The 13,320-nt window shown below is 40.7% G+C and overlaps 1 non-coding gene across 1 annotated transcript; it reads left to right on the top strand.

Moving 5' to 3' along the window:
• The first annotated feature begins 9,128 nt into the window (after positions 1-9,128).
• Positions 9,129-9,232, top strand: LOC130952851 (small nucleolar RNA R71). Its single transcript, XR_009075027.1, has one exon. It is a non-coding gene; the product is annotated as a small nucleolar RNA R71 (small nucleolar RNA).
• Positions 9,233-13,320: the final 4,088 nt, after the last annotated feature.

Below are 13,320 nucleotides of genomic sequence, written 5' to 3'. Positions count from 1 at the left end.
AAGAGCTAGGTGCAATGAAGCTAAGCTGAGGAAGAAGATGGAGGATACTGGAATTCGGAAAAGGCTGAAAGAGAGAGGAGGAGCAAGCAGCCAACAAGAGGGAGAGCAAGAAAGAGAGAGGAAGAAGAAAGGAAAGGAATCCGAAGAGTGAAAGCTGGTGGAGTTCTTTTCTTTTTTAGCTTTGAATAAGGAAAATCATGTATGAAATAGAACATGCTTCCATATTTAGTTTAGGAATTTCAATTCAGTTTTTGCATTTAGTTTCCTTGAGTTTATCTTTAGCTTGTTAGCTTAGATGCTTAAGCCATTGCATCATATCTTAAATTGTATGTTGTGTTCTTGAGTTCAATAAAAGAAAATGTAAGAAAATGTTGTGAAAAAGAAGAGTGAAGTCCAATGTTAAAGAATAAAGTCCTAATTTGTGGTGGTATTTGATAGCTAAGATGTTCATTAATAAGGTACAAAGCTAAAATATCTCTTGAATTATGAGCTTAATGTGCATTCCATGAGACTTAGATGAATAATAAGATCCTTGAAAGAAAAAGAGAATGAAAAAGAAAGAAAAGAGCAAGCAATAAAGCTAGGCACCAATAGTTTGAAGCCTGAGGCATGTGTCTGTGGTGTTTTTCTGCAAGGATATGCTTTGATGAGTAGGTTCTGAGGAGTGCTTCATCGCTTGATAACTTAGGTTAACTAACCTGGGATTATCAACTGAAAGTCCACTATCAAGGGCAACCTTGTCACAAAACATTTAGTAACCCAAAGAGGTGCTAGACACCAAGGTCTCATAAATGAAGAACAAACCATGTGCCTGTGGTGTGTATATGCTGAGGAGAGGCTTAAGTGAGTAGGTCCTTGGGGGTGCTTCAACACCTAGCACCTTGAACCAACTGGTTCAGGAGTGTTGGCTGAAAGCTTATCATAAAGAGTTGCCTCAACACAGAGCACTTAACTAAATAAAGCATTAAGCTTTTAAAGAGAAAAAGAAAACAAAAACAAAGCAAAGTTAAGGATCAAAGAATAAGAGTCTCATAGAAGGCAATAGAGTGAGTATTCAAAAGCATACTATGGCCTAGAAACCATCAAGAAGATGAACCTAAATTGTCATCCATGAGACTCCATGAACCAAGGTTTTGAATTCTCTGAATAAGGACTTATATCTCTTTGAATTCTCATTCATTCTTCTTATGTTCTATCACTTGCTTGAGGACAAGCAAGATTTAAGTTTGGTGTTGTGATGACAGGGCATCTTGGCTAGTTTCACAAGCCATTTTGAGTATGTTTTAGGTTAGTTTCATGCATTTTCTTAGGCAATAAGCAAGTGTTTGGTTGAATATGCATTCATACCTTGATTCAATCAAACATTGTGAATTACAAACAATTTTCATAAGAATAGTGCAAGGATTGAATGACAGAATGAAAGATGCATCATCTCATGATTAGAGCAAGACTTTGATGCAATTTGTTTGATTGATTTAAGGAATGAAAAAGTAGAGAAGACCCATGTTAGTGCCACTAACGTGGGCACTAACGTAGAAGAAAGTAGCAGCTTGGGAAGTTAGTGGTGAATTTAACACCACTAACTTGATCAAAGCAAAGGAAGAGCCACGTTAATACCAATAACATGGGCATTAACGTGGAAGAAGGAGGAAGCTTGGGAAGTTAGTGGTGAAGTTAACACCACTAACTTGATCGAAGCCAAGGAAGCCCACGTTAGTGGCCACGTTAATGGCACTAATGTGAGTGATGAGCGGATAATTTATACGCTTTTTGGCATTGTTTTTAGGTAGTTTTTAGCAAGTTCAAGCTACTTTTAGGGATGTTTTCCTTAGTTTTTATGTTAAATTCACATTTTTGGACTTTACTATGAGTTTGTATGTTTTTCTGTGATTTCAGGTAAATTCTGACTGAAATTGAGGAATTTGAGCAAAACTCTGAAAAAGGCTGACAAAAGGACTGCTGATGCTGTTGGATTTTGACCTCCCTGCACTCGAAATGGATTTTCTGGAGCTACAGAACTCCAATTGGCGCGCTCTCAACGGCGTTGGAAAGTAGACATCCAGGGCTTTCCAGCAATATATAATAGTCCACACTTTATTCGACGAATGACGACGTAACTTGGCGTTGAACGCCAAGTTCATGCTGCTGTCTGGAGTTAAACGCCAGAAAAACGTCATGATCAGGAGTTGAACGCCCAAAACACGTCATAACTCGGAGTTCAACTCCAAGAGAAGCCTCAGCTCGTGGATTGATCAAGCTCAGCCCAAACATACACCAAGTGGGCCCCGGAAGTGGATTTATGCATCAATTACTTACTCATGTAAACCCTAGGAGCTAGTTTATTATAAATAGGATGATTTACTAATGTATAAAAAATCTTTGGTCTCAGTTTTGTTTTATTCTTCATCCTAAGAGGCTATTGATCACGTTTAGGGGGCTGGCCATTCGGCCATGCCTGAACCTCTTTCACTTATGTATTTTCAACGGTGGAGTTTCTGCACACCATAGATTAAGGGTGTGGAGCTCTGCTGTACCTCAAGTATTAATGAAGTTCTATTTTCTTTTATTCAAATCTCTCTTATTCTATTCCAAGATATTCATTCGTACCCAAGAACATGATGAATGTGATGAGTTAGATAACCCTCATTATCATTCTCACTTATGAACGCGCGTGATTGACAACCACTTCCGTTCTACATGCAACAGAGCTTGAATGTGTATCTCTTAGATTCCCCAACAGAATCTTCGTGGTATAAGCTAGATAGATGGCGGCATTTATGAGGATCCGGAAAGTCTCACCTTGTCTGTGGTATTCCGAGTAGGATCCTGGGAATCCGGAAAGTCTCACCTTGTCTGTGGTATTCCGAGTAGGATTCCGGTAATGAATGACTGTGACGTGCTTCAAACTTGCAACCTGCTGGGCGTTAGTGACTGGTGCGCGAAATTGTGAACAATACTTTTTCACAACTCAAATAATCCCCGGTAATGGCTCCAAGAACTTGGTGCGCCTAATACCATGGCATTACACAACTTCGCACAACTAACCAGCAAGTGTACTGGGTCGTCCAAGTAATAAAACCTTACGTGAGTAAGGGTCGATCCCACGGAGATTGTTAGTATTGAAGCAAGCTATGGTCATCTTGTAAATCTCAGTCAGGCAGACTCAAATGTATATGATGATGATAAACGAAAATAACAGAAAAGGTAAAGATAGAGATACTTATGTATATCATTGGTGTATGAGCTTCAGACAAGTGTATGAAGATGCCTTCCCTTCCGTCTCTCTGCTTTCCTACAGTCTTCATCCAATCCTTCTTACTCCTTTCCATGGCAAACTTGTGTAGGGTCTCACTGTTGTCAGCAGCTACCTCCCATCCGCGCAGTGAAAGCTAATGCAGAGCACTCTGTCACAGTGCCGCCAATCACCGGTTTGGTTCCCTCCCCTACCGGAATAGAATCACTCTTTTGCGTCTGTCACTAACGCCCAGTAGGTTACAGGTTTGAAGCACGTCACAGTCATTCAGTCATTGAATCCTACTCAGAACACCACAGACAAGGTTAGACCTTCCGGATTCTCTTGAATGCCGCCATCAGTTCTTGCCTATACCACGAAGACTCTGATCTCATGGAATGGCTGGCTCGTTTGTCAGACGAGCACTCGGTTGTCAGGCGATCAACCATGCATCATGCAATCAGAAATCCAAGAGATATTCACTAAAGCCTTGAATGCTTGTAGAACAAGAATGGTTGTCAGTCATCTTGTTCATAGGTTGAAGAACAAGTGATATCTTAGATAAAGAACAAGCGGAGTTGAATGGAAGAACAATAGTAATTGCATTAATACTCGAGGTACAGCAGAGCTCCACACCCTTAATCTATGGTGTGTAGAAACTCCACCGTTGAAAATACATAAGAACAAAGGTTAGGCATGGCCGAATGGCCAGCCTCCCAAAGGTCTAAGATAGCATAAAACAAAGATAGCTACTCAGATCTCGTCTCTTCGACTCTCTGACTCTCTGTCATACAATAGTAGAAGGTCCTACTTATAGAAAACTATTACATAGATGAGTAAATGACATAAAAATCCACTTCCGGGCCCACTTGGTGTGTGCTTGGGCTGAGCAATCAAGGAAATTCGTGTAGAGACCCTTTCTGGAGTTAAACGCCAGCTCCCATGCCAGTTTGGGCGTTTAACTCCAACTTTTATTCCTGTTCCGGCGTTTAACGCTGGAATTTCTGAGGCCGGATTGCTTCGCGAGTTTGGGCCATCAGATCTTGGATAAAGTATGGACTATTATATATTGCTGGAAAGCCCTGGATGTCTACTTTCCAACGCCGTTGAGAGCGCGCCAATTGGGCTTCTGTAGCTCCAGAAAATCCACTTCGAGTGCAGGGAGGTCAGAATCCAACAGCATCTGCAGTCCTTTTTGGTCTCTGAATCAGATTTTTGCTCAAGTCCCTCAATTTCAGCCAGAAAATACCTGAAATCACAGAAAAACACACAAACTCATAGTAAAGTCCAGAAAAGTGAATTTTAAATAAAAACTAATAAAAATATACTAAAATCTAACTAAAAGATATCAAAAACATACTAAAAACAATGCCAAAAAGTATACAAATTATCCGCTCATCACAACACCAAACTTAAATTGTTGCTTGTCCTCAAGCAACTGAAAATCAAATAAGATAAAAAGAAGAGAATATGCAATGAATTCCAAAACATCTGTGAAGATCAGTATTAATTAGATGAGCGGGGCTTTTAACTTTTTGCTTCTGAACAGTTTTGGCATCTCAATCTCTCCTTTGAAATCCAGAATGGTTGGCTTCTTTAGGAACTCAGAGTCCAGATAGTGTTAATGATTCTCCTAGTGAAGTATGATGATTCTTGAACATAGCTATTTATTGAGTCTTGGCTGTGGCCCAAAGCACTCTGTCTTCCAGTATTACCACCGGATACATACATGCCACAGACACATAATTGGGTGAACCTTTTCAGATTGTGACTCAGCTTTGCTAAAGTCCCCAATTAGAGGTGTCCAGGGTTCTTAAGCACACTCTTATTTACCTTGGATCACAACTCTTATTCTTTCTTTTTCTTTCTTTTTCTTTCTTTTTTCGATTTTTTTTTTTTTTTTTTTTTTGAATAGCTTTTTCTTGCTTCAAGAATCATTTTATTGATTTTTCAGATCCTCAGTAACATGTCTCCTTTTTCATCATTCTTTCAAGAGCCAACATTCATGAACCACAAATTCAAGATACATATGCACTGTTTAAGCATACATTCAGAGAACAAAATATTGCCACCACATCAAAATAATTAAACTATTATAAAATTCAAAATTCATGCAATTCTTCCTTTTTCAATTAAGCACATTTTTATTCAAGAAAGGTGATGGATTCATAGGACATTCATAACTTTAAGGCATAGACACTAAGACACTAATGATCATAAGACACAAACATGGATAACATAAAGCATAGAATTCGAAAAACAGAGAGATAAAGAACAAGGAAATCAAGGAATGGGTCCACCTTAGTGATGGCGGCTCTTCCTTGCTTTTGAAGGTCCTATGGAGTGCTTGAGCTCCTCAATGTCTCTTCCTTGTCTTTGTTGTTCCTCCCTCATGATTCTTTGATCTTCTCTAATCTCATGAAGGATGATGGAGTGTTCTTGGTGCTCCACCCTTAGTTGTCCCATGTTGGAACTCAATTCTCCTAGGGAGGTGTTCAGTTGCTCCCAATAGTTGTATGGAGGAAAATGCATCCCTTGAGGTGTCTCAGGGATCTCATGATGAGAGGGCTCCCTTGTGTACTCCATCCTTTGTTTAGTGATGGGCTTGTCCTCATCAATGGGGGTGTCTCCCTCTATGTCAACTCCAACTGAATAACAGAGGTGACAAATGAGGTGAGGAAAGGCTAATCTTGCCAAAGTGGAGGTCTTGTCCGCCACTTTATAGAGTTCTTGAGCTATAACCTCATGAACTTCTATTTCTTCTCTGATCATGATACTATGGATCATGATGGCCCGGTCTATGGTCACTTCGGACCGGTTGCTAGTGAGAATGATTGAGCGTTGTATGAACTCTAACCATCCTCTAGCTACGGGCTTGAGGTCATGCCTTCTTAATTGAACCGGCTTTCCTCTTGAGTCTTGCCTCCATTGTGCGCCCTCTTCACATATGACTGTGAGGACTTGGTCCAACCTTTGATCAAAGTTGACCCTTCTAGTGTAAGGATGCTCATCTCCTTGCATCATGGGCAAGTTGAACGCCATCCTCACACTCTCCGGACTGAAATCCAAGTATTTCCCCCGAACCATAGTAAGATAATTCTTTGGATTCGGGTTCACACTTTGGTCATGGTTCTTGGTGATCTATGCATTGGCATAGAACTCTTGAACCATCAAGATTCCGACTTGTTGAATGGGGTTGGTAAGTACTTCCCAACCTCTTCTTCGGATCTCATGGCGGATCTCCGGATATTCACCCTTTTTGAGTGAAAAAGGGACTTCGGGGATCACCTTCTTCAAGGCCACAACTTCATAGAAGTGGTCTTGATGCACCTTTGAGAGGAATCTATCCATCTCCCATGACTCGGAGGTGGAAGCCTTTGCCTTCCCTTTCCTCTTTTTAGAGGTTTCTCCGGCCTTTGGTGCCATAATGGTTATGGGAAAACGAAAAAGCAACGCTTTTACCACACCAAACTTAAAATGTTTGCTCGTCCTCGAGCAAAAGAAGAAAGAAGGGAGTAGAAGAAGAAGAAATGAGGAAGAGGGAGATGGAGGTGTATTCGGCCAAAGGGGGAAGAAGTGGTGTTTAGGTTGTGTGGAAATGAAGGGTGGATGTGAGTGGTGAAGAGAAAGATGGGATTTGATAGGTGAGGGGTTTTTGGGGAAGAGGTGTTGAGGTGATTGGTGAATGGGGGAAGAGAGAGTGATTGTAGGGTCCTGTGGGGTCCACAGATCCTGTAGTAGGGTCCTGTGGGGTCCACAGATCCTGTAGTGTCAAGGAAAAGGCATCCCTGCACCAATTGGCACCAAAATCCACGTTTTGGGCCAATTCTGGCGTTAAACGCTGGGCTGGTGCCCATTCCTGGCGTTTAACGCCAGGTTTTATACCTTTACTGGCGTTTAACGCCAGTTTGGTGCCCCTTTCTGGCGTTAAACGCCCAGAAAGGTGCCAGACTGGGCGTTAAACGCCCATCTGCTAGGCTGACTGGCGTTTGAACGCCAGCAGCATCTTCCTCCAGGGTGTGCTGTTTTTCTTCCTGTTTTTCATTCTGTTTTTGCTTTTTTCATTATTTTTATGACTTCTTATGATCATCATCCTACAAAAAAGATAAAATAACAAAAGAAAATAATTAATTATAAATCATTGGGTTGCCTCCCAACAAGCGCTTCTTTACTGTCACTAGCTTGACAGAGGTCTCTCATGGAGCCTCAGAAATGCTCAGAACCGTGTTGGACCTTCCCAACACCAAACTTAGAGTTTGAATGTGGGGGTTCAACACCAAACTTAGAGTTTGGTTGTGGCCTCCCAACACCAAACTTAGAGTTTGACTGTGGGGGCTCTGCTTGGCTCTGTTTTGAGAGAAGCTCTTCATGCTTCTTCTCCATGATGATAGAGGGATATCCTTGGGCCTTAAACACCATGGATTCTTCATTCACTTGAATGATCAACTCTCCTCCATCAACATCAATCACAGCCTTTGCTGTGGCTAGGAATGGTCTGCCAAGGATGATGGATTCATCCATGCACTTCCCAGTCTCTAGGACTATGAAATCAGTAGGGATGTAATGGTCTTCAACCTTAACCAGAACATCCTCTACAAGTCCATAGGCTTGTTTTCTTGAGTTGTCTGCCATCTCTAGTGAGATTTTTGCAGCTTGCACCTCAAAGATCCCTAACTTCTCCATTACAGAGAGGGGCATGAGGTTCACACTTGACCCTAAGTCACACAAGGCCTTCTTGAAGGTCATGGTGCCTATGGTACAAGGTATAGAAAACTTCCCAGGATCCTGCCTCTTTTGAGGCAGTTTCTGCCTAGACAAGTTATCCAGTTCTTTGGTGAGCAAGGGAGGTTCATCTTCCCAAGTCTCATTTCCAAATAACTTGTCATTTAGCTCCATGATTGCTCCAAGGTATTTAGCAACTTGCTCTTCAGTGACATACTCATCCTCTTCAGAGGAAGAATACTCATCAGAGCTCATGAAAGGCAGTAGTAAGTCCAAGGGAATCTCTATGGTCTCAGTTTGAGCCTCAGATTCCCAAGGTTCCTCATTGGGGAACTCACTGGAGGCCAGTGCACGCCCATTGAGGTCTTCCTTAGTGGCGTTCACTGCCTCTTCTTCCTCCCAGAATTCGGCCATATTGATGGCTTTGCACTCTCCTTTTGGATTTTCTTCAGTGTTACTTGGGAGAGTGCTTGGAGGAAGTTCAGTAATTTTCTTGCTCAGCTGACCCACTTGTCCTTCCAAGTTTCTAATGGAGGATCTTGTTTCATTCATGAAACTTTGAGTGGTCTTTATTAGATCAGAGACCATGGTTGCTAAGTCAGAATTATTCTGCTTAGAACTCTCTGTCTGTTGCTGAGAAGATGATGGAAAAGGCTTGCTATTGCTAAGCCTGTTTCTTCCACCATTATTATTGAAACCTTGTTGAGGTCTCTCTTGATTCTTCCATGAGAGGTTTGGGTGATTTCTCCATGAAGAATCATAGGTATTACCATAGGGTTCTCCTAGGTAATTCACCTCTTCCATGGAAGGGTTCTCAGGATCATAGGCTTCTTCCTCAGATGAAGCATCCTTAGTACTGTTTGGTGCATTTTGCATTCCAGACAGACTCTGAGAAATCAAATTGACTTGTTGAGTCAATATTTTGTTCTGAGCCAATATGGCATTCAGAGCATCAATCTCAAGAACTCCTTTCTTCTGACCAGTCCCATTGTTCACAGGATTCCTCTCAGAAGTGTACATGAATTGGTTATTTGCAACCATTTCAATCAGTTCTTGAGCTTCTGCAGGCGTCTTCTTCAAATGAAGAGATCCTCCTGCAGAGCTATCCAAAGACATCTTGGATAGTTCAGAGAGACCATCATAGAAAATACCTATGATGCTCCATTCAGAAAGCATGTCAGATGGACATCTTCTGATTAATTGTTTGTATCTTTCCCAAGCTTCATAGAGGGATTCTCCATCCTTCTGTCTGAAGGTTTGGACTTCCACTCTAAGCTTACTCCATCTTTGTGGAGGAAAGAACTTTGCCAAGAAGGCATTGACTAGCTTTTCCCAAGAGTCCAGGCTTTCTTTAGGTTGAGAGTCCAACCATATTCTAGCTCTGTCTCTCACAGCAAAAGGGAATAGCATCAGTCTATAGACCTCAGGGTTAACCCCATTAGTCTTGACTGTGTCACAGATTTGCAAGAACTCAGCTAAAAACTGATGAGGATCTTCCATTGGAAGTCCATGAAACTTGCAATTCTGTTGCATTAGAGAAACTAATTGAGGCTTAAGCTCAAAGTTGTTTGCTCCAATGGCAGGGATTGAGATGCTTCTCCCATAGAAATCAGGAGTAGGTGCAGTAAAGTCACCAAGCACCTTCCTTGCATTGTTGGCATTGTTGTTGTTTTCGGCTGCCATGTCTTCTCCCTTGAAGAATTCGGTCAAGCCCTCTAAAGAGAGTTGTGCTTTGGCTTCTCTTAGCTTTCTCTTCAAGGTCCTTTCAGGTTCAGGATCAGCTTCAACAAGAATGCCTTTGTCTCTGCTTCTGCTCATAAGAAATAGAAAAAGAAGAAGAGAATGTGGAATCCTCTATGTCACAGTATAGAGATTCCTTGAAATGTCAGAGGAAAAGAGAAATAGTAAGAAGAAGGAGAAGGAGAATTCGAATTTTAATAGATAAAATTCGAATTGTGCATTTAGAAGGAGTAGTACTCCATAAATAGAAGGATGTGGGAAGGAGGGAAGAGAATTTTCGAAAATTCAATTAAAAAAATTTGAAAACATTTTGAAAAATGTTAATTGATTTTCGAAAATCAAAGTGGAAAAGAGATAAAGTGATTTTTGAAAAAGATTTTGAAATTAGAAATTAAAAAGATTTGATTGAGAACTATTTTGAAAAAGATGTGGTTAAAAAGATTTAATTAAAAAGTTATGGGTTTAAAAAGATGTGATTGAGAAGATATGATTTGAAAACATTTTTAAAAGATATGATTTGAAAACAATTTGAAAAGATATGATTTGAAAATTGATGACTTGCCTAACAAGAAAAGATATGATTGAAACATTTAAACCTCTCTCAACAGAAAAGGCAACAATCTTGTGATGTTCAATCAAATCATTAATTGTTGGTAAGTATCTTTTTAAAAGGAAAGAAATTGAATTTGAAAACATTTGATTGAAAAGATTTGATTTGAAAAAGATTTGATTTGAAAAACTAAGAAAAATTGATTTTGAAAACAAAATCTTCCCCCTGGCACCATCCTGGCGTTAAACGCCCAGAATGGTATACATTCTGGCGTTTAACGCCCAAAATGCACCCCTTTTGGGCGTTAAACGCCCAACCAGGTGCCCTGGCTGGCGTTTAAACGCCAGTCTGCCTTCTTCACTGGGCATTTTTGAATGCTCAGCTTTTTCTGTATAATTCCTCTGCAGTTGGTTCTGAATCTTCAATTCCTTGTATCATTGACTTGAAAAGACTCAAATTAAAAATATTTTTTGGATTTTTCTATTAATCAAAATGCAACAAGAATCAAATAACAATGCATGCAAGACACCAAACTTAGCAGTTTGTGCACTACTGACACTAACAATATGAGAATGCATATGAGACACACAAAATACTTCAAGTCAATAGAATTCAAAGATCAAAACAAGAAATATATGCATGAATTCGAAAATTATAACAAAAACATGCATTTGACACTAAACTTAAGATGAGACTCTAGACTCAAACAAGAAACATAAAATCTTTTTGGTCTTTTTATGGTTTTATAAATTTTTTTTGTGTTTTTCGAAAATTAAGTGGAAAAAGGCATCAAAATTCTTAATGAGAATTCCAGGAATCAGTGCAATGCTAGTCTAAGACTCCGGTCCAGGAATTAGACATGGCTTCACAGCCAGCCAAGCTTCCAAGGAAAGCTTCGGTCCAAAACACTAGACATGACCAAAGGTCAGCCAAATCTTAGCAAATCACTGCTCCAAGAGCAAGATTGATACGAAATCAACAAGCTCTTGTGGTGATAAGTTGAAACCTCGGTCCAATCAGATTAGACATGGCTTCTCAGCCAGCCAGATTTCAACAAATCATCATGAAACTCTAGAATTCACCTTCAAGAATTTCGAAAAAAAAAATACCTAATCTAAGCAACAAGATGAACCGTCAGTTGTCCAGCCTAAACAATCCCGGGCAATAACACCAAGAACTTGATGTTGTTGCCGGATCTTGGCATCTGATGTTACCACAAGCTTGCTCAAAACATGAACAATCCCCGGCAACGGCGCCAAAAACTTGGTGTTGTTGCCGGATCAAAATATGGCACTGTTATTGCAGGGAACAAATGCGAAACTGTAGTTAGGACATTTAATTCCCCGGCAACGGCGCCAAAAACTTGGTGCGCGAAATTGTGAACAATACTTTTTCACAACTCAAATAATCCCCGGTAATGGCTCCAAGAACTTGGTGCGCCTAATACCATGGCATTACACAACTTCGCACAACTAACCAGCAAGTGTACTGGGTCGTCCAAGTAATAAAACCTTACGTGAGTAAGGGTCGATCCCACGGAGATTGTTAGTATTGAAGCAAGCTATGGTCATCTTGTAAATCTCAGTCAGGCAGACTCAAATGTATATGATGATGATAAACGAAAATAACAGAAAAGGTAAAGATAGAGATACTTATGTATATCATTGGTGTATGAGCTTCAGACAAGTGTATGAAGATGCCTTCCCTTCCGTCTCTCTGCTTTCCTACAGTCTTCATCCAATCCTTCTTACTCCTTTCCATGGCAAACTTGTGTAGGGTCTCACTGTTGTCAGCAGCTACCTCCCATCCGCGCAGTGAAAGCTAATGCAGAGCACTCTGTCACAGTGCCGCCAATCACCGGTTTGGTTCCCTCCCCTACCGGAATAGAATCACTCTTTTGCGTCTGTCACTAACGCCCAGTAGGTTACAGGTTTGAAGCACGTCACAGTCATTCAGTCATTGAATCCTACTCAGAACACCACAGACAAGGTTAGACCTTCCGGATTCTCTTGAATGCCGCCATCAGTTCTTGCCTATACCACGAAGACTCTGATCTCATGGAATGGCTGGCTCGTTTGTCAGACGAGCACTCGGTTGTCAGGCGATCAACCATGCATCATGCAATCAGAAATCCAAGAGATATTCACTAAAGCCTTGAATGCTTGTAGAACAAGAATGGTTGTCAGTCATCTTGTTCATAGGTTGAAGAACAAGTGATATCTTAGATAAAGAACAAGCGGAGTTGAATGGAAGAACAATAGTAATTGCATTAATACTCGAGGTACAGCAGAGCTCCACACCCTTAATCTATGGTGTGTAGAAACTCCACCGTTGAAAATACATAAGAACAAAGGTTAGGCATGGCCGAATGGCCAGCCTCCCAAAGGTCTAAGATAGCATAAAACAAAGATAGCTACTCAGATCTCGTCTCTTCGACTCTCTGACTCTCTGTCATACAATAGTAGAAGGTCCTACTTATAGAAAACTATTACATAGATGAGTAAATGACAAAAATCCACTTCCGGGCCCACTTGGTGTGTGCTTGGGCTGAGCAATCAAGGAAATTCGTGTAGAGACCCTTTCTGGAGTTAAACGCCAGCTCCCATGCCAGTTTGGGCGTTTAACTCCAACTTTTATTCCTGTTCCGGCGTTTAACGCTGGAATTTCTGAGGCCGGATTGCTTCGCGGGTTTGGGCCATCAGATCTTGGATAAAGTATGGACTATTATATATTGCTGGAAAGCCCTGGATGTCTACTTTCCAACGCCGTTGAGAGCGCGCCAATTGGGCTTCTGTAGCTCCAGAAAATCCACTTCGAGTGCAGGGAGGTCAGAATCCAACAGCATCTGCAGTCCTTTTTGGTCTCTGAATCAGATTTTTGCTCAAGTCCCTCAATTTCAGCCAGAAAATACCTGAAATCACAGAAAAACACACAAACTCATAGTAAAGTCCAGAAAAGTGAATTTTAAATAAAAACTAATAAAAATATACTAAAATCTAACTAAAAGATATCAAAAACATACTAAAAACAATGCCAAAAAGTATACAAATTATCCGCTCATCAGTGACAGACGCAA

Source organism: Arachis stenosperma, chromosome 9 (assembly GCF_014773155.1).
Source record: "Arachis stenosperma cultivar V10309 chromosome 9, arast.V10309.gnm1.PFL2, whole genome shotgun sequence".
Classification (NCBI taxonomy): domain Eukaryota; kingdom Viridiplantae; phylum Streptophyta; class Magnoliopsida; order Fabales; family Fabaceae; genus Arachis; species Arachis stenosperma.
The sequence above is the reverse complement of the archived record's forward strand: the minus strand, read 5'-3'. Positions and strand labels throughout refer to the sequence as shown.